The following is a 25886-nucleotide window of genomic DNA, read 5'->3' on the forward strand; positions in this document are numbered from 1 at the left end:
CAGGTTCTCTGTGTTATTTTCCTTTTATACAAATGAGGGCACACCGTCTGCACATTATTCTGCATCTTAACTATTTTTTTTAAATTTAAAAACCTATATTAGAGATTGTTTCAATCAGAAGAACATATCGTTTTCCCTCTTTTTCTTTTTAACAACGGTATAATATCCCACTAAAAGGTTCTAATGTGATTTATTTACCTAGTCACCAATCAGTGGGCATTTTCATTGTACAATCTTTGCTGTGTCAACAATTCTACAATAAATCGTACATTCACATGTCTCTATGTGTGTACATGCACGTTTATGTGAAGGATACAGTCCTAGAAGTGGAATCTGCAAACAAATCACATTTAATTTTTTATTTTTTTAATTTTATTTTGTTTTGTTTAATTTTTTGCTTTTTAGGGCCATACCTGCAGCATATGGAAGCTCCCAGGCTAGGGATTGAAACAGAGCGACAGCTGCCAGCCTACACCACAGCCACAGCAGTGCCAGATCCAAGCCCCATCTGTGGCCTGCACCACAGCTCACGGCAACACCGGGATCCTTAACCCACTGAGCGAGGCCAGGGATGGAACCCGCAACCTCATGGATCCTAGTCAGGTTCATTAACCCCTGAGCCATGAAGGGAACTCCACACATCACGTTTAAAATATTTTACTCATTGCAGATTGTTTTGCCCAAGAAGGTATACTAATTTGTGTTTCTAATGACAGTATGTAAAAGTACTGTTTTTCTGATAATTTCACCAATACCATAGAAACACTTTTAAAATATTGAGTTATCCTCTAGGCAGAATTCAGTAGTATCTTTTTCCACGTAACGTATTCAAACACGTTACACCTTAATAGTCTTCATAAGCACAATCATCAATGACAATTTAAAAGGTTAAGTATGCTCTTTCTGTTATTCTCGGTTATTCAATATTATGTGTAATCCTGCATTTAAAATGCTTGTGACCAGGACTTTTTTGCCATTTGAATCATGCTCCTGGGACAGATTTCCTAGAATGAAGGTACTACATCGAAGGACATTTTACCAAATTCCTTTTCACAAATGGCTTGCCCCAATTATACTTTTACCAAAAATGTGTGAGTGCACTGTACAAGGATCATTTCAGGACTGGGTTTTATGATTTAAAATTATGTTTAATAGAACTGAACTAAATTCATTGAAATAGGGATCACTTTTATAGTTTTAATTTGCATTGACTTAATCAGAGAATTTGACAGTTTTCCGCCAGTTTTTTTTTTTTTTCCTAGCTTATTTTACCTGTTGTCTAAATCACCTATTCATGTCTTTTGTCTCCTCTTTGTGGGAGTTCTAATCTTCAGCATTGGAATATGTGTTTAGATATTATAGGTCTTAATCTTTTAATCCCTATGCAGTTAAAAGTCCCCCCCTTAATCTTTTAATAAATTTGTGTTGCTACTGTGTAGAAATTTTAACTCTTTCTGTGGATGAGTTTGAGTTTGTTCTTTGTAATTGTCTTTGCAATTTAATCTGCTTTAATCTTAGGATGTCCTTATCCTCCCAAAGACCTGAAACTCTCTTCTCCCAATTTTCATGATTGCATTTTAAATCTATCTTTATAATTTACATTTTAATTTCACTGGCATTTATTTTGAATAATTGTGGAATTATTCAAATTATAGTGGAAATTTTGTCTTTTTTTTCTAAGTTTCTGTGTAGTTATCCAAACATCATTTTTTAATAATCAATTTTCTTCAGTTCATTTGTGAGGCTTGACTTATTCTGATACACATACATATATAATACATTTCTCTTTTGAGGTGTTCTGTTTTTGTTCTCATCTATATGTCTATTTTCATGCTCATCACTTAGTATTTTGATCATGTCATAACATCTAGTAGTACCAGCTTCCTCCTTGATCTTGGTGCTGAAATTTTTTTCTAATATTGTTTGAAATTCTTACCCATTGATTTCCCCAAATTATCTTGAATGATGGTGTTGAGTTTCTAAGGCCGTCATCTCAGAGGAATGCTGTCTTTTCCAGCATGGTCCATCCTTCAAGGCCCAACGCCCAGTCCAACCCTAACCCCCACCAAGACACACACACAAACCTTTCCTTCTCCCCCTCCTGGGAATAGCTCTGACCTGCGCATACAAAATCTATTTTCAGGGGTATAATACACAGGATTCTAAGACGGCACCCAGGATTTCACACACTCCCACCTTGTACACAGCCCGGTATCCCCCGGACTGTGAATTGGATGGATTTTATTGTCATGATACGATTATATCACATCACAGTTGACTTTAAGAAGGGTGGGCCTGACCTTATCACAGGAGTCCTTGAAAAGCAGAGAGCGTTGTCTGGCTAATAGCAGAAGGGGCAGCCAAGGGGATGTGCTCCTGCTGCCCCGAAGGAAAGCAAATACCCATGGTGTGAACTGGCCGTGGAAAGGTGCCACTCTAGGACCTGCGAGCAGTTGGTGACTGACGACTAGCAGGAAAATGGGGATCGCCATCCTAAAACTGAGAGCACTAAACTCTGCCAACAACCAACGAGCCTGGAAGAGGCCCCTGAGCCCCAGATGAGATTGTTGGCCGCCCCAGCCAGCACCTTGATGTCGTTCTCATGAAACACCCAGCAGAAAGCCCCATTGTTCGGTGCTATACATTTGACCTATGGGCTTGCCCCAAAGCTTCTATATTTGTGGGGATGTGTTACACAGCAATGAAAATGAATACAGTGGCAACACACAATTTGGCACTTAATCACTCCCGTGTCATTTACTCATCATTTCACATGTGTAAATCTCATCTCTCCCCAGTCAGGTAATAAACTCTACCTCTCTAAGCCTCTGTTCACTCATCTGTAAAATAAGAATAAAATGCACTGAACAGATTACTGAAGTATATACAACCATTGTTACCAACAGTTCCTTGTGAAGGTGGGAGATGATAATAGGATCAAATTTCATGGGACGGTTGTGAGATTAAATGAGATGATTGTTTTAAGGCTCTTAGTAGGATGGATGTGCATGGTAAACACTATCAATATTAGCTCATTGTTAGGAGATTATTTGAAATGCCTCTTATAGTTTTTATATTCTCTGTGTGCTATATCTGTTGTGTACTAGGTGACCCTGGCCCTATCTCCCTCCTCCTACACACACACACACACACACACACACACACACACACCCCTACCTCCAGGATCTGGTCACCAGAGATGGATAAGTTAAACCCAACCTCTAGACTGGTAATTAGTTTGTGTCCTGGGACTCTGGAGTCAAACCAGCGGAGATGAATCTGCTTAGTTCTTTGAGATGAGCTGAAAGGTCAAACGGACTCAAGTCCAGAATCATGTCCAGGGAGAGCCAGAGCTACATGCTTGAAGTCACAAAAGGGCAGACTTCTAGAGGATGATGTTCCATTAGAGCAACACAGAGTGGAGATGCAGGGCCAAGAGACAGTGTCCCCAGAGAGAGAGGGATGGGACAGGAGCTCCCAGGGGCTCGGGGACTTGCAGTTCCCAGCACTCGTTCCCACGGTGCCTAACTAGGCTTGTTTCCACTTGATTTCCTTGTCCTCGTACAACTGAGTTTCTCTTTGGTCTTTTCCAACTGTCAGCACAGTTGAATCCCCGTGGCCTCTGGAGGGCACTATTCAATTAAGTTTGTTTCACAGGAGTGCATACTCTACCGAGGGTGTTTAAGAAAACAGTGTTGAAAATAGCAGTGACCATTTACTGAGGACCTACCACGGGGCCCGTTGCTTTACCTAATTTAAATCTTTAACAGTCACATCCTTCCCAGCAATTAGACAGTATTCTCTAACACTGCAACCGGTTTCTCCAGGGATGTTATTAAATCTGTGTCAAGCAAAATAAAAGCTTCTTTGTCCCCCTCTTTCTGACGAGGTTACAACTTCTGATAGGCACCAGCTCAAGTTCAATTGGCCCTCCTCTCCTTTATAGACCTGGACATAAGTTGCATTTTTATGGGCATGTGTTCATTTTTAATAAGAAAAACAACTAAATATGGCACCATTATAAAATGGGGGAGGGTAAGTTTTTGGCATGGGCATAAATTGCCTGTCCCCCTCTTTTCTCCAAAAGGTGAGATATTTCCTATCTCATACCTTTTACCACCACACCTCTGGATAACTGTCGGTTTCAAGCCAGCCTGAAGGCTGCTGGGGCGTGGGGGCTATGGCTGAGGGACAAGTCATTGTTTTTCTCTTCTTTGTTCAACGCTACCATGTTGGGAGGGTAGGAGTGAGGCCTCACAACTTTCACTGGCCCATCTCTGTTTTTTATAAGGTATTTGAAAAACCCATTCAGTCATAATGGTGTTAATAATGTCAATGAAAATATTCGGTATAGGAGTTCCTGTCGTGGCTCAATGGAAATGAATCTAACATCCTGAGGATGCAGGTTCGATCCCTGGCCTCACTCGGTGGGTTAAGGATCCAGCGTTGCCGTGAGCTATGGTATAAGTCAAAGACATGGCTTGGATCTGATATTGCTGTGGCCGTGGTATAGACCTGCAGCTGTAGCTCTAATTCGACCCCTAGCCTGGGAACCTCCATATGCCACGGGTGCCGCCCTAAAAAAAAAAAGAAAGAAAATATTTGTTATATGTTATGCATATGAGCCATATGTGTTAATACACTCTTATTTATTTCTGACAACAACCCAACAACACATTATAGATGAAGAAATTTAGGCTGAGAAGGATTAGGCAAACATACCTGCTAAGGAACAGAGCCTGAAACCAAGCCCAGGCCTACCTGCCTCTAAGACCTGAGGGTTTTTTTTAGGCCAGAGTGCTCTGCCATTGACTACCTGTCCCCCAAATAGCATATCTGTCCCCAAAGAGAGCACCTCCATCTTAAGTAAACAGCACACCCACTTCTCAGTGAGGAGGGTATAGTAATACTTCTGTAGGCAGCATCCTGGTCACTCACATTCCTTATTCGTGAAATCACTCTCTACCACACCTCTCCACTGTGGAAGAAGGAATAGAAAGCGGGAAATCTGGATCTAAACTGTTTCTAATCTCTTTACTCTTTTATTCATGTAAGAATATCTCTTGACTGCCTACAGTGTTTTAGCCCTGATTGTATGTATTTGGGAAATACTGGTGTACAAGACATACAACATCCCTGACTTTAGAGATGGCTTGCATTCATGTCTTAGAAAACCACTTCACCCCTCGTGCAGGGATAATATGATTAATAATGATACTAAGGAATCTTTGAACTATGTTGCTTTATATATTTATTTTTGCTAGCATATTTTGCTTTAATATTCCAAAATAGGAGTTCCCCTTGTGGCTCAGTGGTAACGAACCTGAGTAGTATCCATGGGGACGCAGGTTCGATCCCTGGCCTCGATCAGTGGATTAAGGATCCAGCATTGATGTGAGCTGTTGTGTAGGTCATAGATGTGGCTCAGATCCCGTGTGGCTGTCGCTGTGTACAGCTCCCATTTGACCCCTAGCCTGGGAATTTCCATATGCCGTGGGTGTGGCCCTAAAAAGACAAAAACAAACAAACAAACAAAATCCCAAAGTATTTGTGTGAATGGTGGGACTATGTTGAAATCTGTATATATGTACATCTCACTCTGAGGAAAGAACTGATTGGAGAGAAGGCACCAGAAATTGCATTTTGCTGGATGACATGTAAACAGTAAGTGGAGGACACATTTCGCCAAGGACTTGGAAAGGAACTTGCTCTGTCATTTCATGGGCAGAGCCTAAGGATGAAAATTGGCCTCACTAGTTGATGCCCAGTCTCCATCTCACACTGTAGTGGAAACAGGACCTGGTGCTAAGGAGACAAATACCCACACGGCAGCAATGCACTAGGATGCGAAAAGGAGCTGACATTAGTATAAGCCCCTGGGTCCTTCTCATAGCTGTCCATATCACAGTCAAATGGTGGTGCCCACACTCCCACTGTCACTCAGTCAAAAGATGATGGGAGAACCATCTGCAGAAATGAGCCGCAAGCTCTGATTTCTTGAAACACTTTCATCCGTGGGATAACTGTATTCAGAGTTATCAGTTTTCTCCCCAGTGTAAACTCTGTCACCCACTGGGAACTGTTTCCCCATGAAGGAGTGATCAGAAATCAGGACCTCCAGGTCCTTCATCATTTTGTCTGTACCCTCGGTTTCCACCTCCTTGTCATCATACCTGGTGAAGAAGTCCCGGCCCCAAAATCAATTTGCAGGTGATCTTTGAGAATATCCTCCACGCTCTGTTTGCAGGTGGCTAGGATGGAGAACCAAGCAAGGACAGCCCAGGGTCCGTCATTCTCACAGCTGTGGTCAGAACTGGTTCTGAAGCTCTCCTCCCCACAGAGGGACCGTTTGCTTGCATCCATCAGATTCCAAAAAAACTTCTAGCCAGTTGGGGTCTCACACAAAATGGTCTTTGTGGCATTAGCCACCTGGTCCAGCACACCACTGGTGAGAACACTGTGTGCAAAGCCATGGACCTCATTTTGCTGGTAATATGGAATGCTGAAGATGTTGGCAGCAATGACAGCCATGGAGTCTGAAGGGTTCATAAGGAACCCAGGCATGCCCAGAATCATTACAATAGCTTTATTAAGGCACACTCACATATAAAATTTATCCTTTTAAAGTATATAATTGAGTTGTTTTATATATTCAGAGTTGAATATCACCAATATCTACTTTAGGATATTTTTATCCTTCCATATAGAAGCCCCACACCCATTACCAGTCATTCTCCATTTCTCCCTTCTCCTGTCCCTGGTGACCACTAATCTACTTTCTGTCCCTATAGATTTGCCTTTTCTGGGTATTGCGGTATGTGGTCTTTTGTGCCTGGCTTCTCTCACTTAGCATAATGCTTTCAATGTTCATCTATGTTGCAGCACTTTTCAGAACTATATTCCTTTATAATACCAACTAGTATTCCGTGGTATGGATATACCACATTTGTTTAACCATTAATTGATGGACATTTGGGACATTTCCACTTTTGACTATTGCAAATAATGCTGCTGCACACATTGGTGTACAAGTTTTTGTGTGGGCATGTTTTTAGTATTCTTGGATGTATGCCTAGGAATGGAACTGATGGTCATATGGAAATTCTATGTTTAAGTCTTTGAGGAACTGCTATACTGTCTTTCAAAAGGGCTATACCATTTCACTTTCACACCAGCAGCCTATGAGGGTTCTAATTTCTCCACATTCTCATCAACACTTGCTATTCTTGGTCTTTTTTATTATAGCCATTCTAGGGTGTGAAGTGGTATTTCATTGTGGTTTTGATTTGCATTCCCTGATGACTAATGATGTTGAGCACCTTTTCATGTGCTTTTGGTCATTTGTATATATTTTCATCTATTTAAATCCATTGCTAATTTTAAAATTGGATCATTTGCCTTTGTTGTTAAGTTGTAAGATTTCTTTCTTTCTTTCTTTTTTTTTTTTTTTTTTTTTTTCCCATTTCTAGGGCCGCTCCTGTGGCATATGGAGGTTCCCAGGCTAGGGGTCAAATTGGAGCTGTAGCTGCTGGCCTACACCAGAGCCACAGCAACTCAGGATCCAAGCCGCGTCTGCAACCTATACCACAGCTAACGGCAATGCCAGATCCTCAACCCAGTGAACAAGGCCAGCGATCAAACCCACAACCTCATTGTTCCTAGTTGGATTCGTTAACCACTGAGCCACGATGGGAACTCCCTAAGATTTCTTTATGTATGCTAGATACAAGTCTCTTATTATCAAATATATGATTTGCAAATATTTTCTCAGGAAGCTACACATGTTAAACAATTGTCACTGATTGTTTTCAATAAATGACTTAGGGTTAGTACTATTCTTGCAGTAAATGCTCAATCAGGTCAAATAAAGTTAAGTCCTGAAAATAGAGCTTTTCAGAGAGCTGCCAGACTGGTCCATACCGACAGTTCTCTGGGGATAGGGTTTTGAGGACCTCTAAATTTGCGCTGACTAATTGGGTGCTAGGCTGCTCATTTCCACAACTAGCACAGTTGTGACATTGTTGGGGTTTTTTTTGTTGTTTTTTTTTTTTTTTTTTGTCTTTTTGTCTTTTTGTCTTTTTAGGGCTGTACGCATGGCATATGGAGGTTTCCAGGCTAGGGGTCTAATCAGAGCTACAGCTGCCGGCCTACACCACAGCCACAGCAACTCAGGATCTGAGCCACGTCTGTGACCTACACCACAGCTCACAGCAATGCTGGATCCTTAACCCACTGAGCGAGGCCCGGGATCGAACCCGAAAACCTCATGGTTCATAGTTGGATTCGTTTCCACTGTGCCACGATGGAACTCCGAGACTGTTGGTTTTTGAGGCTGTGGGGGGTAGGGGGAAAGAGATGATAATAGTGTAAGTTAAAATGCCATAAAGCTCACTGTGCTTTCTTCGATTCAGCCACTTTTTTTGGGGGGGGGGCTTTTTTTTAGGGCTACACCTGTGGCACATGGAGATTCCCAGGCTAGGGGTCAAATTGGAGCTGTAGCTGCCAGCCTACACCAGAGCCACAGCAACACTGGATCCTTAACCCACTGAGGAAGGCCAGAGATCGAACACGAAACCTCATGGAAACTAGTCGGGTTTGTTACCACTGAGCCACAATGGGAACTCCTCAGCCACTTTTCTTGAACAGGTGCTTTTTAGACTGCTTCAAACCTTTATTTAATCTCCAGAGTTCTGAAAATTTTTCCTTTGATAATTTTTTCTGGTGTTCTTATTGCTTTTATGGAGAAATGGATTTTGGAAGACCTTATTCTATCATTCCAGAAATGCTACCTCTAAAAAACTTTTACAGTATAACATACATAAGGAAAAAGGCACAAATCATGTGTTCAGCTAGTGAATTTTTGTATTTGCCACCACCCAAATCAAGCAACAGAACTTTACTAGCACCACAGAGCCCTTCCTCACACCCTTTACTTGTTATTCACATGTCCCCTTAACCAAAGTAAAAGGATAACTTTCCTGTCCAGCACCATCATGGTTTTTTTTTTCCCCCAGCTCTGTTTGACTCTGATTGTTCATATTTCTCCCCTAAAATACTCCTTTAACACATTTTATCTAATGGCATCTTTATTTTGCTTATTAAATTTAATTTTAGAATTTTTAAAATTGATTAACTTCCTCAGGGCACCCACTTATCTCTGTCAAGCTTCTCCTGCCTCACACAATTCGTCTATCATCACAACCATCTTCCTATCACCAAACCAGGCCCTAGAGTATTGGCTGTAATTCTCCTCTATCCCTTTTTCCAAGACTCACCGACCCACTTGATCATCCACATAAATGTGGAAAGCTGGAATCGCTTCAGGATAAAGCTAGATGGGTTTTCATGGGACTTTTGCACAATGTCCAAACTTTCTGATTTGTACAGATGGAGGACCAGTTTCTCAGAGGCCTTTGGAAGATTTATCATTCCATGCAGACTTTTTTGCTTTTCCTGACCAAGGCTTCTCTAGCTAATTCAGAGCCACTGTGGCACCTCTCAGAGTCGGTGTTTATGTTCCAAAGTCACTCCAGTTGAATTCCCCCAGTGGGAAAGGAAGAGGATGAAGGCCTTCCTTGGAGCAATTTATGAGGTGTGGGGACCCAGCTCCCTTTTGGTGTTTTTCCCTTGTCATGGATCATTAGCCAGTAGAAAAGGAAATGTTCTGATGGAGGATAAAACAAGATGCTAAATCGTAGTGATTCGACATTGAAGAGCAATTGCTAGGGAAGTGAAAAGGGGTCAAGGTGGTTGAAGTTAATGGTACAAAGAATAACCAAGGGTGGGAAAACTTGGAAACTGAGTGAAGAGCTTGGATAAAAGTAAAGGACTTGAAATACCTAATAAAAATGATTAAAATACACTTCTGCCTTTGTAAGGAATTTTTCACCCTAGCAGAAGACAGAGTGCTTTAAAAGAGTACAGGCCAAAATATCCAGGGTCCAGACCATACATACTTAGATATTGTTTTATATCTTCTCTACAACTTTTTACCATGAGTGGTGAATAAAATAAAAAGTGCAAAGCAGTATGATGGTTCCTCAAAAAACATAACTGTAAATTACCACATGAACTGACAATTGCATTTCCAAGTACATAACCAAAAAAACTGAAAGCAGGACTTGAACAGATATTTGCACGTCAGTGTTTGTAACACCACTGTTTACAATAGCTGAAAGGTAAACAACCCAAATGTCTGCTGATGGATGAGTGGATAAACAAGTGCAGTGAATACAGCTGACCCTTAAACAATTCAGGGGTTAGGGGCACAACCCTCCTTGCAGTGGGAAATCTGAACATAACTTACGGTGCCCTTTATCTGTGCTGTTCCTCTGTATCCACAGTTCTGCCTCCTGCCAATTCAGCCAGCCAGGGATCATGAAATACTGGAGTTATTTATTACTTTAAAAAACAACAACAACAACAACACTGCATTTCCATCATGGCTCAGTGGTTGATGAACCCGACTAGCATCCATGAGGATGTGGGTTTGATCCCTGGCCTCGCTCAGTGAGTTAAGGATCCAGCATTGCCGTGAGCTATGGTGTAAGTCGCAGATGTGGCTTGGATCCAGCATTGCTGTGGTTCTGGTGTAGGCTGGAGGCTACAGCTCCAATTCAGCCCCTGGCCTGGGAACCTCCATATGCCACGGGTGCAGCCCTAAAAAGACAAAAAGATGGGAAAAAAAAAGTCTAAGTGGACCCTCACAGTTCAAATGTGTAGTTCAAGGGTCAACTGTACTTGGCCCCTCCCAAAACTCATTGAAAGGTTAAGACACTTGTTGACAATAACATGAAAATGACCACTAGAAACAAAGGTGGACAGAGAAATGTGAATCAATTCCAATTTCCTGAGCCTTCTAGGATCCCCTGTGAAGACAGTGGGGACAGGGCTTTCTATTCTTCTGAAAGATGTTAGTGTGCCCTGTGCCTAGTCTGGTGACTCTCTCACCTTGGACCTTGAGGGTGGCATTGACCTAGAATATTATTGCTGCTTGATCAACATCATCTGAAAAGCTTAAAAACCCTCCAAATGGATGGCAGTCAAGAAGAGCTGATGTGGTAGCCGGTAGAAGGGCCATGAGTCTAGACCCCACATAGACTCACCTAGTGGGGCCGTGACCATGGAAGTGAAGTCATGGGGCCCCCTCTGGGCCTGTCAACATGTGCCTGAGCCCTGCTGAGCATCCCGGAGATGCGGGGTGCTTCAGGGAGGAGAGGTTTAAGGACTGTCCAGCTCTCTCATCTCTGATGCAGAACTTGATCCCATGGCTGGACATTTTTCTGGATGAAATTTAATACAAAGTAACTTCAGGAACAAAAAGCACTGGAAGCTAAGCTAGTCCCATTGCCAAGAGGAGAAAACACTTGGAAAAAAAAAAAACCTTCTTCTACCCCTTGACTCCCCCTCTGGGGGTCTCAGGGTCTGAAGAATAACATGACCAGTTGGAGTAAGTGGTCCCCCTCCTCTGTCACTAGCCACTGACCGCCAAGGAGTGAAGATGTAGAATAAGACATGCTTTTTGTTGTTGTTGTTGTTTTTGTCTTTTTGCCTTTTCTAGGGCCACTTCCTGTGGCATATGGAGGTTCCCAGGTTAAGGGTCTAATCAAGCTATAGCCGCTGGCCTACACCAGAGCCACAGCAACACAGGATCCAAGCCGCATCTGCAACCTACACCACGGCTCACGGCAACGCCGGATCCCCAACCCACGGAGCACGGCCAGGGATCGAACCTGCAACCTCATCATTCCTAGTTGGATTCGTTTCCGCTGCCCCACGATAGGAACTCCTAGAATAAGACATGCTTATACTCTCCATTTTTAACTAGTATGCCACTTTAGTCAAAGTTAAAAGGGATTCCTGGAGTTTAACATGGCTGATTGCATGATAACAAGACATCCATTTCAAGATGAAGTGACAAAGAGTTGCTTGAATTTATGGACACCCTTCAAGTTTTTTTTGACTCTGTAACAGAAATAGAAGGTAGAGAAATGACCGTAAAACTGTGACTTCATGGTGATACCCCTGTGCACATCTTTCTGCTCCACAGAACATTCCACAGCACCCATTCCTGGTGACTTTTTCATTCTGACATTTCAAGCATTAAAACTGATGGGTAACCTCTGCCTGTGGAGAAAAATAATAGTTCAGTGACTGGGAAACATATCTTTATGAGATTTATTTCATTCTGTTATTAGCTGTGCTGAGTAAGGAGTGATCAAAAGGAAAAAAAACCTGAGCTCTTCAGGAATATTGGCTCTTCAGAAATATCTACTGTTTGGGCGAGTTCCCGTCATGGCAGAGCAGAATCAAATCCAACTAGGAACTATGAGGTTACAGGTTCTCAATCCCTGGCCTTGCTCAGTGGGTTAAGGATCTGGTGTTTCCATGAGCTGTGGTGTAGGTCGCAGACATGGCTCAGATCCTGTGTTGCTCTGGCTGTGGTGTAGGACGGAAGCTGTGGCTCCAACTGGACCCCTAGCCTGAGAACCTCCATATGTTGTGAGTACAGCCCCAAAAAGCAAAAAAAAAAGGTGTTGTTTCATAATTTTGATGGCCCAGTCAGATGGACTCGACTCTCAGTTGCTCTTGAGACAGAGAAAGAACACTCTGTATGTTATGATTTAGAGCCAGACAATGGAAATCATTTCTATCCTGGAGTCTATCCAGTATACACAATCCAGAGATAACACAATAAGAGGGTGACCACTGACATGTGGGCATCATTGATCCAACTGTTAACACACGAGAGCATTGCATGTTGTTATTCCTCAAGTATCTTCTGTACCTTTCTTCTCTCTGCTCTTCCATGTAATGTTTCTAAAAGTTTATCTCTGAGCCCAAGGATCTCGCTTTCCTAAGTGGTCAAGTTCATCTAGGGACAGGTACAGAAACAAGCTCATCTTCTCCTCCAGTGATTTTTAAAACTGATTAACTCAGCACCCCATACATAATGAAACCTCAAGAAATATTTGTTGAGTAAGGTAAATATTCCTTCTTAAAATGAAGGTCTCGGGTTTGTGGATTCTGAATCAGTCCCATTATTTCTGGCAGAAGCATCAGTGATGGAGAATGTAGTCTTAAACCCTAGTGGATCCAGATTTGGAATTTCCATAGTTGTCCACCTGAAAATAGATAGAAGCATTATATGTTATATGCTTTTTAATTTGCTGTGTTTGCAAAAAGGCGTTCTATATTGGTGTTCCCAGTTCACCAGGCTGACTTACATGTTTTAGAATAGATTGAAATGTATCCTTACAAAAAATAACATGCTGGCGGTGTTTGTGTAAGCTTATTTCAGCCTCTTCTCTATAAACAAGTAGTAATTTTATTGTTTTTGCAAAAACAAGCACACAAACATGATTTTTGCAAATTTCCACAGCTCAATCTAAATCTTCCTTTCTTTCTCCCTCCAAGATAGTGCTCTAATAACAAAAGTAGAAGGATAGGCAAGGGCTTTTCTGATCACCTCTGGAAGTTCCTGGATAAAGGTATCTAGTTTATCCAGGATTATTAAAATAAATTACATATATTAATTTGCTTTTTTTTAATGTCTTTTCTGTCCTTTTAGGGCTGCCACCCGTGGCATACGGAGGTTCCCAGGCTAGGGGTCTAATCGGAGCTGTAACCACCAGCTAACGCCAGAGCCACAGCAATGCCAGAACCAAGCCACATCTGCAACCTACACCACAGCTCATGGCAACACCAGATCCTCAACCTACTGAGTGAGGCCAGGGATTGAACCTGCAACCTCATGGTTCCTAGTCGGATTCGTTTCTGCTGTGCCACGATGGGAACTCTTAATTTGCTTTTGAAAGAAGAGGAAAGGTATATTTTAGCTAATTCCCAGTAAGAATCTATATAATAATAATAATAAATATTGTAATAAGAATCTGTATTGAATTTTCAGACAGAATTCACATGCCTGGACCTCCTCCTCTCAAAATCCAGGCTCACTATGTCTTGGGTGTGCATTCTTGGTGCTGCACAAGTCCGAAATACTCCAGGTTCTGGGGAATCCGTGGCAGAGCTGGGAGGAGCAGTCAGGTCTCCAAACTGTCAGGCTGGGGCCCTTTTCCCAGGGAACAGCAAACTCCTGCTTGCCAGCTGAGAGTGGATTTTACTGTGTTTAAATTCAGTGAATTTCATTGTATTTATAGTTGTACAATCATCATTAAAACCTAATTTTAGAGCATTTCTATCCCAAACCCCCAGTCCATACCTTCTTCCCCTCTACCTGTGCCCCTTGGTAAATATAAGTTTTTCAAAGTCTGTGAATCTGTTTCTGTTCTGCAAATAAGTTCATTTGTATCCTTTTTTTTTTTTTAGATTCCACATATAAGTGATGTCATTTGATGTCTTTCTCTCACTAACTTCACTTAGTATAATAATTTCTATGTCCATTTATGTTGCTGCACATGGCATTATTTCCTTCTTTGTTATGGCCGAGTAATATTCCATTGTGTATATACACCACCTCTTCTTTATCTATTCCTCTGTTAATGGATATTTAGGTTGCTTCCATGTCTTGGCTATTGTATACAGTGCTGCAGTGAACATTGGGGTATATGTATCTTTTTGAGTGATGGTTTTCTCTGGATAGATGTCCAGGGGTGGGATTGCTGGATGATACGGAAGTTCTATGTTTAGTTTTTTTGAGGAACTTCCATACTGTTCTCCATACTGGTTGCACTGATTTACATTCCCACCAACAGAGTAGGAGGGTTTCCTTTTCTCTGCACCTCCTCCAACATTTATTGTGTTTTTTTGTTTGTTTGGTTGGTTTTTGTCTTTTCGCCTTTTCTAGGGCCCTCCCGCAGCACATGGAGGTTCCCAGGCTAGGGGTCTAATCAGAGCTACAGCTGCTGGCCTACACCAGAGCCACAGCATCGAGGGATCCAAGCCTCATCTGCAGCCTACACCACAGCTCACGGCAATGCCGGATCCTTAACCCACTGAGCAAGGCCAGGGATTGAACCTGCAACCTCATGGTTCCTAGTCTGATTCGTTAACCACTGCACCACGACAGGAACTCGTTATTGTTTATAGACTTTTTGATGATGGCCATTTTGGCTGGTGTAAGATGGTATCTCATAGTAGTTTTGATTTGCATTTCTCTAATAATTAGTGGCGTTGAGCATCTTTTCATGTGTTTTCTTGGCCATCTGTATATCTTCTTTGGAGAAACGTCTGTTTAGATCTTACTCTTTTTTTTTTTTGGCCATACATGTGCCAGATGGAAGTTCCCAGATGAAGGATTGAACCCATGCCACAGCAGTAACCAGGGTCACAACAGTAACAATGACAGACCCTTAATCTGCTGAGCCACCAGAGAACTCCGGATTTTACATTAATAGGTCACCAAGAGAATAAGACAGAGACCATATGTGGCCTGCAAAGCCTAAATTATTGGCTCTCTGGCTATTTACAAAACAGGTTTGCCAACCTGCTCTGTACCATGTTGGTGATAAGATGTTCCTGGCCTCACTCTGGGGCTAGCGCCCTGAGAGCCTGCGTGTGAAGTGAAGGCTCTGGTGGAGTTTGGGGGGTAGGGGGGTGACTGAACTAAGCTAGAGCTGTGTTTCCCAGAAGTCCTCCTTGCATAGTTCTGGGCTAGTGTGAGCCAAGGCAGGCCTTGTGCACCAGATTTAGAATGTATAAGTGAAGCAGCAGCTCTGTGTGTGTGTGTGTGTCCCCGTGTGCCCATATGCACGTGCTCAAAAGGTGGTGCCCTGGGCACCATTCTCTGCCAACTCACCTCTTTGGGGTGGTGTAGCAGGCACACTTTTGTGCCCCTCCTCCTACCGCATCTCCTCCCTCAGTTCCCAGCCCCAGCCCAGGGCAGGGCGTGCAGCTCCGGGCAGCAGCCAGGCCAGCCCCTCCTCCAACCCCTGGTCTCCTCCTTCAGCTTCCCCATCCCTGAGCCAGAGGTGTGTTCAGCTCCGGCTGCAGGTCAGCACAACCACCCCAGTTGGACGCTGATGTGAGGGGTCGGGTCCCTGTCCCCTCTGTCTGGTTCCAGCTCTTCCTTACACATTTCCACGGTCCTGGCTCTCCCCTACTCCACTTGTGGATTTCCTACCCAGTGACCTGCCCTGCCGGCTCTCTGTGTGAGTCCTAGTGGTTCTGCCTTTCAAACCCTGACTGATAACCGTACCTCAAAATACAGTGGAGTGAGACTAAAGAAGGTAGGAGCTGAAATACAAATGAAGGAATATATACACATCTGGTATCTGTTAATTGTGGAAATACAGGTAAAATACACAAAATTCTATCAAGGACATTTTCAGTCTGCAAAGAAACAAATTAACATTAAAGATATATTCTGTACTTTCAGATTTTATGAACCCCGGGTATTTTTTTTAATTAATTAATTTTTTATTTTATTTTATTTTTTTCTTTTTAGGGACACACCCACAGCATATGGAAGTTCCCAGGCTAGGGGTTGAATTGGAGCTACAGCTGCCAGCCTACACCACAGCCACAGCAACCGGGATCCAAGCTGCATTTGCAGCCTACACCACAGCTTACTGACAACGCTGGATCCATTGGATCCTTCACCCACCGAGCAAGGCCAGGGATCAAGCCCTCATCCTCATGGATACTAGTCAGGTTCTTAACCCGCTGAGCCACAATGGGAAGTCTGAACCCGAATCTGGGGTATGTTTTAAACTCCAAAAACCCTTGGAGCAGGAAATATACCCAGAGAGATTTGCATAAGCACGTTCCTCCAAAGCCCAGACAATCCCAGGTCTCTGGAATCAGAGTCTGGAAGACTTTGATCATTAACCCCACCTGACTACTTTGAAAAAGAGAATGACCAAAATTCAAACAGGTCATGCCAATGTAAAGGTTAGTTTTCTTTTTTTTTTTTTTTTTTTTTTTTTTTTGTCTATTTGCTATTTCTTTGGGCCGCTCTCACGGCATATGGAGGTTCCCAGGCTAGGGGTCGAATTGGAGCTGTAGCCACTGGCCTACACCAGAGCCACAGCAACGCGGGATCCAAGCCGCGTCTGCAACCTACACCACAGCTCCCGGCAACGCCGGATCGTTAACCCACTGAGCAAGGGCAGGGACCGAACCCGCAACCACTGCACCACGACAGGAACTCCCCAGTTTTCTAAAACTTATTTGGGGAGTTTCCGTCACAGCGCAGTGGAAACAAATCCAACTAGGAACCATGAGGTTGCAGGTTTGATCCCTGGCCTCCCTCAGTGGGTTAAGGATCCGACATTGCTGTGAGCTGTGGTGTAGGTCGCAGACATGGTTAGGATTCCGAGTTGGCTGTGGCTGTGGCGTAGGCCGGCAGCTGTAGCTCTGATTAGACCCCTAGCCTGGGAACCTCCATATGCCGCAAATGCAGCCCTAAAAAAAAAGACAAAAGACAAAACAAAAAAAAAGACAGAAAACCTAAAACTTATCTGGAAGCATTGTTCTCTAAGATTAAATGAAATAAAACAGGCTAGACAAATCAGTCATGCCTGTTTTCTTCACAGGTCCAGGGTGTTTCTGCAGTGGTGGTTTTTCATTGATTTAGGAGTCTGGTATCCAGGTAAATTTGGCCCTGCCCCTTCTGCATTGTAGCCAGGGCCCCGGACCCACCATAGATAATCCCAGATCTGGGCAGTCCCAGGAGGTCAGGTTCACGGACACAGCCTGGACTCGGGCTTAGTTGAACTCCAAACCTTCTGCTCCCAGGAGAGCTTCTTCCCGCCTTTTCCACACCATCTCTAAAGGGGATGGAAGGCAGGGCGTGGCCTCCCTTGGCGGCTCCCTGATCACATGACCTGGGGACTCCGTGGAGCTCTCACCGGGACTGGCCCCAGCTCTGGAGGTCGTGGTGCTCTCTCACGCCTCCTCCTGCACTGTTGCCAAGAGCAGAAAAACAGGAAAAGGTCATCATGTTTGCGTTCCTTCGATTTGCTTTCAATTCCTTTCCTCCCCCACTGAGGTCATCTTTGAGGACCAGCTCTGTTTACAGGGGGTACAGACTCTTAATTTATCATCGCAGTCCTCTTGAAGAAGACTTCAGAGTTTAGAGCAAACAGTAAGATGAATGTTTGCTTGGGGATCTTTCATCATTTTATCCTTAGTCAATGACCAGAGAAGAAAAAGAGGTTGCGACTCAGTTATAAACAGTCGTGCAAAGAAGAAATGAAGTAAAACAAAGCAGATTGTAAGAACTCGGTGGTGGTCTTCTAGAGGAAATCACTGAAAAATCTTTGGATTAGTGTTGATGCTCAAATCATAAGCACATTTAAGATTTAGAACTCAGATCTTCGGCCCAAAAGATGGGGCTCATGGAACCTGAGCTTTGAGGATTTGGCAGGGAGGAATATCATTTTTATTTCCAAGAAGCTTGTTTTATTCTGAAGCTTTCTTTGACTGAAAGAAAAACTTGAACGTTCAATTACAGCGGACCTTGAAAATGCCATGATGATTTATATCTTTCCTCCCCCAATATGTGCCCAAGGTGTAGTCATTTTCATTATATTTTTGAAGCCTTGTTTTGGTTTACGAAGTTTGTATTAACAACATGAAGAATATTTTAAATGAAAAGCGCAGCACATACTCAGTTCAGTAACACAAAAAGAAGAAAGTGACCACTTGTAATCCCACTACCCAGAGGTAGTGCTTGTATTTGCTTATACTTAGTGTATTTTCTTCCGAATGTCTGAGGGCACACACACACACACACACACACACACACACACACACACACCCTTCCTTGCCAGACTGGTTTGGTTGGGCTGTTCGTGTTGAAGAGCATAAACTAAATGAATCCTGATCCTAGCACTTATGAAATGTGTAACGATGGGCAATTTCTTCACCCCACTAAACCAAGGTTTCCCTAACTGTAAGCTGGAGTAAAGAAAAACCATTCCTGACTCGTAAGGTCCTGGGAGAGTAAATGCGGATATGCATGTAAAGGTTTATCATGGTGTCTGACACAGTGAGCAGTCAACAAATGGGAGTCATTATTAGCTTGTAACTTTCTCATGTCAATTCAGAAAACATGTGGGGAGTTCCCGTCGTGGCTCAGTGGTTAACGGATCCAAATAGGAACCATGAGGTTGTGGGTTCGATCCCTGGCCTTGCTCAGCGGGTTAGGGATCCTGCATTGCCATGAGCTGTGGTGTAGGTTGCAGACGTGGCTGTGGCTGGTGGCTACAGCTCCGATTGGACCCCTAGCCTGGGAACCTCCATATGCCATGGGAGTGGCCCAAGAAATGGCAAAAAGACAAAAAGACATACACAAAAAAAATTTCAGAGAACATGTAACTCGACCAGCCTTTCGGGAGCTTTCAAAAACTACCACCTCTCATCCATTTCATCCCTACCTTTGTGGGGATTTGCATAGATTTGAACACAGGTTAGATTCCTGAACCTACAGTTAGAAGTCTCTGGTGTGAGGTTTTTTTGTTTGTTTTGTTTTGTTTTTGCTTTTCTCAGGGCTTCAACTGCAGCATACGGAATTTCCCAGGCAAGGGGTCAAATCGGAGCTGCAGCTGCTGGCCTGCCCCACAGCCACAGCAACGTAGGATCCGAACTTCGTCTGCAACCTACACCACAGCTCTCCTCAGCAGCGCCAGATCTTTAACACACTGAACAAGGCTAGAGTTGTGAACCCATATCCTCATGGATACTAGTTGGGTTCTTAACCCACTGAGCCACGACAGGAACTCCAGAGATCTCTCTTAATCATAGTGTGTATGCATATTGCAACTAGGTGCCAGCACTTTACATGTACCAGCTCAGCGATAGCTCACAGCACCTCTTTGCCATACTAGTATTAACCCCAACTAGAGACGAGAGAATCCAAGCTGGCAAAAAGAGCCAGGATCCAGGCCCCCTTTTCGTCCTGGGCTATTCACCCCGACACAGCGTAGTCTGAAATCCCAGCACATCCTTCCAGAAGTACTGGGATGAGTCTGAAATTGGCTTCCTGGCCAGGGTCCAGCTGGTTCCTAATAAAGAAGCACCTCTCTGCTAGGCAAGGAAGGCACCCTGGACCGGAGGTCAAGAAACCTGGGTCCCTTGAAGTTCCTACATCCTGCTTACTACAGTCTTTTCCTTGGGACAGAGTGTAATCATTATCTATCTTAGCTTTCTCGTGAGGATGAAGCAATAAAGGGAAATGATGCTAATACTAGTAATAAAATGGAAGTTTTAAATAACAATGATGTTATCTACCTCTCTACCACCATGGCTGTCTTTAATGATGTTCTTCTGGTAAATCAAAGTGTTTTTCCCCCCTGGATCCATTATCAGCTCTTTCTTGAGCTCACTAATGTTCTTTCTTCCTAACCAGCCTAACTAGGAAGCATCCATGTCTCATCACCTCTTAACGGCTACTCTGGTATCCTCTGAGTTTGATTCTGTCTCTCGCTCATAATCCCAATTACTTTCTGTGCAAACTGAAAGTCCTTTCCTCCAGACATACATTTGTAAATGGGCTCAAGTCTCCACGCCTGGAGCAATGCTAGATGTGGCACCGTTTGTAAACAGCGTGGCTTTTGTAAACAACATGGTTGAGGTGTCCCCTGGGACTCTAGGAGGAACCTATTTGTTTCATTCGTGAGAAAATTGTTCAGGGCTTTGTCTGTTCCTTGCTGTTCCCAACTAGGACCTTCTCCAGCTGATGGAGAGTAATGGTGGACCAGATCAGAATTAGGGTTGGGGTCCTGGAGTTGCTTTTCTGGAAGGATTTCCTAAAGTTGGAGAGCACAGGGCAGGTAAGGCATCTGATCCTTGAAGTCAATTTGGAAGAATCAGGGAACCACTTACTAGCCAGGCAGTGTTTCCTTAATGTGGTTCACTGACTTGTAAAGAGATGTTTTGATTTATCATCATAAGACAGAGCAAGTCAAGGTGAAGCACCCAATTGAATAGTAATTGCTTGGGAACGGAAGAAGGGTCAAAGTGGCTGAACTTAATGATGCAAAGAGTGATCATGGGAAGAGAATTATAAACTGAGTGAGGAAGGTTGGGCAGAGGTGAGGGATTTCAAGTGAGCTATAAAGATGATGGCAAACCCATCCTTGTAAGGAGATGTCCATCAGAGTAAGAAACAGCACAAAGGATATTTTCAAGGGTCCCAAGTTTTAACAATGTATATATGTTTTGTTTTCTGCATACCTCTTTGCCTATTATAAGTGTAGGTATGATTTTTGTAAAAACTTTAGTAGCAAGTACAACCTAGAGTTGTCAGATTTAGCGAAGAAAAAAAAAAAAGTCCCCTACAACATTTGGGACATACCTATACTAAAAAGGTATTTGTTTTTCACTTTAAATTCTAATTTTACTGAATCTCCTATATTTTACCTGGCAGCTTTAGTACAAACCTGTGGAAGGAAGGGCACCAGCCCCATCTAGATGAAAACCTCCAGGGAAAGGAATAACCTCTAGGATATTAATCACCTTTAACTCTGCTGGAGAGTCTGTAGAAAGTCCTTCTGGGTGACACAGTGCTCACTGTTAGGAAGCCAGCTGGCAAGACTGAGATGTGGGCCAGCCTGGGGTTTTCTGCTTCTGAGTTCCTCCTGGCCAAGCCCCAGTCCTTGGGAGTAGGTCAAAGGCAGTGACCCCTGTGGGCTGGAACAAGAAGGGAACATTGGCTGGTCCAAGGAACAGGGCAAGGGGAACACGGAGTAGGAGCTTGTTGGTAGAGGCAAGGGAGGTAGAGACAAGGACATGACTCTGTAATACTCTGTATAATGTCCTTGAGGGGAAAACATCAAGGCATATGCGGTTGACAGGAGTACCTTTTAATGGGATTAAGGTTGGGGGGTGGTCTCCACCAGGTCAGCTGGAGGTCACGAATAGCTGAAGTTCATAAATGCTTCTTGCAGATGGTGGGATTGTTTTAGTTTTAGACTTAAATAATGAGATGGATTTAGGAAATCAGATGGGAGAGAATAGCTGCTCCACGTAAGTGAGCCCCCCCCCCCCCCCGGGATACTGTCAAGGTGGTGGGGGAGGGGCACTTTAAGCCGAATGTGTGTGAAGTCTTGACTGGAAGGAGCAGTGGGATGAGCTGGGCTGGAGGGAGAGGTACGCTGTGCTCTTCGGGAGGCTTTGAAGATTACAGATCCAAGTCTGTGCTTTGTGAAGTGTGTTGGGAGTCACCCTACAACTTGGAGTAACCAAATGTAGAAGTGGTACCGTAGTTGCTGAGGAGACTTTTTTTTTGCAGGCAGCAGTGGCAGAGAGGGGGTGGCGGTGGGGGGTCTGATGATGAGGAATCCAGCAGAAGGAAATCATTTTTGGAATTAAGGAATTCTCTCCTTTACTGAGAGCTTCATCACTTGAGACTCCAGAGATGAGTAAATGCCAATTTCTGCACTCAAGGAATTGACAGTCTAGCAGAGGCACAGAGTGTGTAAATAGCCATACTGGAGTCTTATCAGCGATCCAGGGGAAGTGTGGGCCCACAGAGACCACCACCGCCCTCCCCCTGCCCCCCACCCCAGGCACCTGCTTGTCTTGCCTGGATTCATACAACAGCTTCCTTACCCCTTTCTTTTTTCTTTCCTTTTTTTTTCTTTTCAGGACCATACTCGTGGCATATAGAGGTTCCCTGGCTAAGGGTCTAATCAGAGTTATAGCTGCCAGCCTAGGCAACATCAGATCTGAGCCACGTCTGTGACCTACACCACGGCTCACAGCAATGCTGGATCCTTAACCCACTGAGCAAGACCAGGGTTCAAACCTGCAACCTCGTGGTTCCTACTCAGATTTGTTTCCGCTGAGCCACGACAGGAACTCCCTCTTGCCCCCTTTCTGTTCCCCATCTAACTGCACTTCTGATTTATTCTCTTCTCCTGAACTGGCATGGTCTATTCTGACATGGAAATTTGTTCATGTATTCCTCTACTAAAAGCCCTTCAAGGATGAAGCCCAAACCACTGCCTCACAAAGCCCTGCTTGTCCAGCCCCTGTCCAGTTTTCCACACTCCTTACTCCACCCCCAGCTGACCACATGCCATAGCTGGGCTGGACTTTGTAATCCTCAGTGCATGTTGCCGTGGTCTGGGCTCTGGACTTTTGCATTTCGCACTTCCTCTTCTGCAGTCTTTTCTTTACCTTGTTAATTCCTGCTCATCCCCGGGGCTCATCTTACAGTCACATCTTCTGGAAGGCTTCCTTGATCTTCCAAATCTAATCAGGTGTCCCTGATGGACTTCTCATGGCTCCTGGACTTAGCAGTTACCCCTGCTGCAGTAGCCAAAGCCTGTTGCTTTCTTTGTCCCTCCACCATCTCTAAGCTCACTGGGCCCATGGTCAGTGCAGCTCATCCAGGTTTTCTCAGCACCTAATATGGCCCTTGCCTCAATAAGTCACATTCTAAAGTTTCACTAAATTAGACTTTCTCAGGGTTTAAGAAGATGCTTATCAGGTTATCTTAGGTGACTGGAGTCTATCGAAAGGATCTCAACCACACAGAGACAACTGGAGGATTCCTCAGAGCTCTAAAGGGAAGATGAATCATCAAGAAGGACTTTGCAGCAGGGGGTGGGGGGTGGGGAGCGTTGACCATCGTGGGGAAAGATGAATGGGTGTTCTCCAAGAGACCAAGGTAGGGAAGAGGGTGTTGCCTAAGCCAACTGGCTGCTCACAGTTGTCAGGTTATTTTGTTAAACATTATCAGGAGTAGTTGAGAAAGCTACAGCCTCTGTGACAGGTGGTAGGTTACCATGAAAGCAAGTCCTTGACTTCTGCCACTCGCAGAGCCGGTGTTAGCAGGCGGGCACAGAAAGAGTCCCGCCATCTGCTTGGAAAAGTTCGATGACGTCTCCGCTACTGTTCTTGTTGGTGCTCCATTGAGACCCTTCCCAGCGTTTCACTCTGAAGGTCATCATGTGATAGTCCTCTGTGGGCAGAATCACCTGAGTTTATCATCAGGCTCAGTGGCAGATTCTGCTGTTAACTGGCGGGACTACAGGCATATGGGTTCCACCACCAAAGCACCACTCAGAGGTTGTAGGCAGCTGATTCCCTGGGATTCTAACAGCTCATCCGCCAAGGACAGAGGTAGCTGTGCGATCCTTTCTAACCAACTTATCTTAAAACTCTTTAGCTCAACCTCACTAATTATTAGAGAAATGCAAATCAAAACTGTAATGAGGTATCACCTCACACCAATCAGAACAGCCATCATTATTAAGTCTACAGATAACAAACGCTAGAGAAGTGTGGAGAAAAGGGAACCCTCCTACACTGTTAGTGGGAATGTGAGTGTAAGTTGGTGCAACTAGTATGGAAAACAGTGTGGAGGTTCCTCAGAAAACTAAACATAGAACTATCATATGATCTAGTAGTGCCACTTCTGGGCATCTATCCAGACAAAATTACAATTCAAAAAGAAAAAAAAAAAAAGAGTTCTCTTCTGGTGCAGCAAGTTTAGGATCTGGCATTGTCACTGGAGCAGTCTGGGTTGCTGCGGTGGTGCTGGTTTGATCCCTGGCCCAGGAACTTCCACGTGCCACCGGCATGGTCAAAAAAAAGAGAGAGAAGGAGTTCCCATAGTGGTGCAGTGGTAATGAATCCGACTAGAAACCATGAGTTTTCGGGTTCAGTCCCTGCCCTTGCTCAGTGGGTTAAGGATCCGGCGTTGCTGTGAGCTGTGGTGTAGGTTGCAGACACAGCTTGGATCCCTCATTGCTGTGGCTCTGGCGTAGGCCGGCAGCTACAGCTCCGATTCGACCCCTAGCCTGGGAACCTCCATATGCCGTGTGATCGACTCTAGAAAAGGCAAAAAGACAAAAAAAAAAAAAGACCAGACGAAAAGATACATGCACCCCTATATTCATAGCAGCACTATTCACAGTGGCCAAGACATGGAAACAACCTAAGCGTCCATTGACAGAGGAATAGATAACGAAGGTGTGGTACATATATACAATGGAATACTACTCCACCATAAAACAGAATGAAATAACGCCATTTGCAGCAGCACAGATGCAACTAGACATTATCATGCTAAGTGAAGTAAGAAAGAGAATTATCATGCTAAGTGAAGTAAGTCAGTAAGTCGCAAGTAATATTTTCTTAGTTGTTGTGACTTAAGCCCATGTAAATAGACCTGGAAGTACTTAAATGTCAGGGATTCTTTCACGTTAAGGTCCACAGGAGGGGCTTGGCATCTTTCTTCATTTGTACAGTGGAAATAGCAATAGTACCTGCCACGTGGGTATTGGGAGGTAGGATTAAAAGAATATATAGAAAAGCTTGGCACAATCCCTGGCACATAGCAAAGGCCCAGTAAACATTAGCTATGGTAGTTTTTACTGTTTCTGTTTTTAGTATTAAGATAGTAATAGCTGTTTTCCCTGGGCCTAAACTAATACCTGATTCATAGTAGGCACTCAGTAAGCAGTTTCAGGAACATATAAATTTAGAAATGTCCTGTTTTACACTCATTCATTCACTGGGCACCTGTATATGCCAGGCATAGTGCTGGGCTCTGGGAATAAAATAGTAAACAGGGCCACATGACCTTATTCTAAAAGAGTTCTCAGACTATAAAGGGTAATTAGACAAGTGAATGGGTGGTGAGGATGCTATTGGAGTGACAAAGAAGGCCCCAGATGTATTCCAGGGGAAGGTCAGATGATGTATGAGCTGATGTGTGATTTCTGGGGATTTCTGGAGATGATGTGTGAGCTGAGCCCAGAGAGGCGACTAGGAATTGGTTAGAGGTGAGTCAGGAAGGTGGTTAGAGTAGGGAGGACAATCCCAGCTTAGATATGGTCAGGTGCCCAAGGCAAAAAAAGAATCTCTCTTCTTCCAGTTCTGGGCAGGCAATTTAGTTCAGGTGATTAAGCATCCCAGCTATGTTTAAAGATGACTGGAAACTCAAGTTTTAGATTTTTCTCATGTACAGC

The 25886-nt window shown here is 43.9% G+C and overlaps 1 protein-coding gene and 1 long non-coding RNA gene across 7 annotated transcripts in view; one reads left to right on the forward strand and one right to left on the reverse strand.

Moving 5' to 3' along the window:
* PDZD2 (PDZ domain containing 2) overlaps positions 1-25886 on the forward strand; it is a 416943-nt gene that overhangs the window by 153060 nt on the left and 237997 nt on the right. The gene's annotated exons all lie outside the window — the stretch shown is intronic.
* LOC146395479 (uncharacterized) lies at positions 16456-24387 on the reverse strand. Its single transcript, XR_014831106.1, has 2 exons — positions 19563-24387; positions 16456-16514 (listed from the first exon to the last, which is right to left on the reverse strand). It is a non-coding gene; the product is annotated as an uncharacterized LOC146395479 (long non-coding RNA).

This window comes from Sus scrofa, chromosome 16 (assembly GCF_054392235.1).
Source record: "Sus scrofa isolate SSC_HxYL_T2T_F1_AM1 chromosome 16, Sscrofa_HxYL_maternal_Yorkshire_Landrace_v2.0, whole genome shotgun sequence".
Taxonomy (NCBI): Eukaryota; Metazoa; Chordata; class Mammalia; order Artiodactyla; family Suidae; genus Sus; species Sus scrofa.